This window comes from Poecilia reticulata, linkage group LG14, assembly GCF_000633615.1.
Source record: "Poecilia reticulata strain Guanapo linkage group LG14, Guppy_female_1.0+MT, whole genome shotgun sequence".
NCBI classification, from domain to species: domain Eukaryota; kingdom Metazoa; phylum Chordata; class Actinopteri; order Cyprinodontiformes; family Poeciliidae; genus Poecilia; species Poecilia reticulata.
The window spans coordinates 9,686,273-9,688,735 of record NC_024344.1 but is presented as its reverse complement, the minus strand read 5'-3'; positions in this window follow the sequence as shown (position 1 = coordinate 9,688,735).

Below are 2,463 nucleotides of genomic sequence, written 5' to 3'. Positions count from 1 at the left end.
GACTTCTGTCCTTATCAGGAATGTTGCAGTCACTCCCATAGCCTAGAAAGCCAGATTTATACGGAACACCTCTTTCTTGCCCTTGATTTACAATCTTGTCTATTTCAAWCTGCTTATGCCGTTTATATTCAACTTGACCATCCCATGCATCAGTCAAATACTTTTGCATCTTAATTTTATTTTTTTTCTCCTGTTTTTCAAGTAACTTTTGGGCAAACTCCTGCTTAATAATTTCTTCATTAAGGTTTTTCTCCTTGAAAGCTTCTTTGAGATATTCTTGTCTCTTTATATTCTCTAAATTATCATAGGCCATCTTTTTACATTTCTCTYGAWATTTTACCTGTTCGGGACCATTTTTCTCCCTCTCGTCATGTACATATTCTGAYCGTTTGCCTTCACTAACTCTGTGTGTTTTCCTTGGCCTTACAAATTGTTCCTTTGCCTTTTCACTAAGCTGCTTGTTGAGTTTTTGTTCTTTTTTACATGACGAAGACTTTTTAAACTGTTTGTCCTTTCCAGAATCCACATTAGAAAGGACAGTGAGCTGTGAGCTGAGCTTGTCATCTCTGAACTTGTCCACATCTGGGGACAAGTTGAGAGGTTTTTGCCCATGTCTGCCAATCTGCAGCAACGTTTTTGATGGAGTTTTCTCCCGCTTGTCTCTCCGGTTTTGCACATCCCGTGCACAAGCATTTGTTGGTCTTGGTTCCTTCTCCTGTAATTTACGAAGTGCAGCTTGGTGTCTTTCTTTCAACTCATGTGCTCTTCGAAATTTATCTAGGTCAATGCGTGTCTGATCATCAATTCCGTCTTCCAAACATATAAGGAAACCTGAGCTATTKCTAATGTCGGAATCACTTGTGGCGGAATTCTCCTGAATATCAAGTTTACGTTGTGGTATGGGGGTAGGATGGAAATCTTTCATTTTAGGCAACTTTAAAGTAGAGTTYCTTAAAGTGCTGTCCTCATCTTGAAATTTGACACTTTTCTTGAATAGAGTAGGGTTTGGGTCAAATGTAAYCTTTCTCGTCATAGGCATAGGGATGTTATGCCTCTTGGGGAATCGACGTGAATCCATCTTGYGTTTCAGTCTCTAKGTGAAAAATTGCAATTCTCTAAATTCGTTGAGTTCTGCACATCTGGCTTTAGAACACACGTAACAAGATATTCAAAGGGTTCAGAGCTGATGTCATAGAATCTATGACACAAAGCCTGGGTTCCTAGTGACATCATCAGTTAGGTAGAAGTGTAATAGTTGCTATGGTAACCAGGAAAAGCTCTGAAGTGATTCACACTTCCTAGTAAAGGAAACGTTTCCAAATAAACTCATTCATATTAATACAAATGTAACTTTTTCAACAATTTAGACAAGCTTCAGCCAATGTGGCTGTAACTGATATAGGCTTTACAATGTGCAAAACACAATAACCTGGTTTCCCATTAAATCTGCTCAACAGTGTTTTCCTCATCAATACATTTTTTTATGAGGAACCTAACAATAGTTTCTTATTTCTTTTGTTTGCCGCTATCTAAGCCTCGCCCTAAAGACGACACCGATTTATGTTTTCGCATCCACCTGAATAATGTGTAGTTGCGCCCCTGCCCATGGCWCTTCAACAATATTATTTTACCTTTTATCTGGAAATAGTGTCTGTTTATTCTTACCATACAGTCTCTGTATTAATTATTGCTCGAAAGGTCTTGCTATACCAGTTTATTCCGCTGTATTTACTTTAGTTTCTTAGTTTATTCTTGCATTTTGTTCTTCATTCATTTCCATTTAGTTTCCTTTGATTAGTATTATCCTCTCTTGGTTTATTGCTATGTCCACTTTAGTTTCTTTCCTGTTGCTAGATTTATTTGATCGTTTATTGACCATCAGTAATATTCATTCATCACCTGCTGCGCCGCCTAATCGTCATGTGTTTCACATCATGTATTGATTTTCCACTGTTCAGCGTCGGATTCTTAGTTTTTATGCCATAATTCACATCTATAGATGTTCTCACGTTTCAGAGTTTTGCGCAATGCGCTGCGGTTTTTTTTTTTTCTTTTAACTCCCTAAGGTGCAGGGCGGTCGGGAAACATCGATGGTGAAAAGGCAGACTGACATAAACCTTTTAAAACAACAGAAACTATTTCGGTATTCTGATTATTGAAATGTAAAAGTGCTGTGTTGTTCTATTACCCCCATTTCATACCGGACCACTTACAGCACCGGTTCTGAATGTTCATGTGATACACCACAAAGTGAGAAAATTTAATTATCACTCCAGACCAAATTACCCTGTTAAATAGAAAAAAAAGTAACCAAGGTTCGGGCAACGTCTCACCAGGAGACCGGAAGTGAGGAGCCCCGCCCCCTGCTCTTCAGACCGAGCTTGGGGAAGAAGACGGCGGTTGTCCTTTTTTTCTATCTCTGACGCTGTTCGTCTTTACAGGTTAGTAATGAGAAACTGGTGA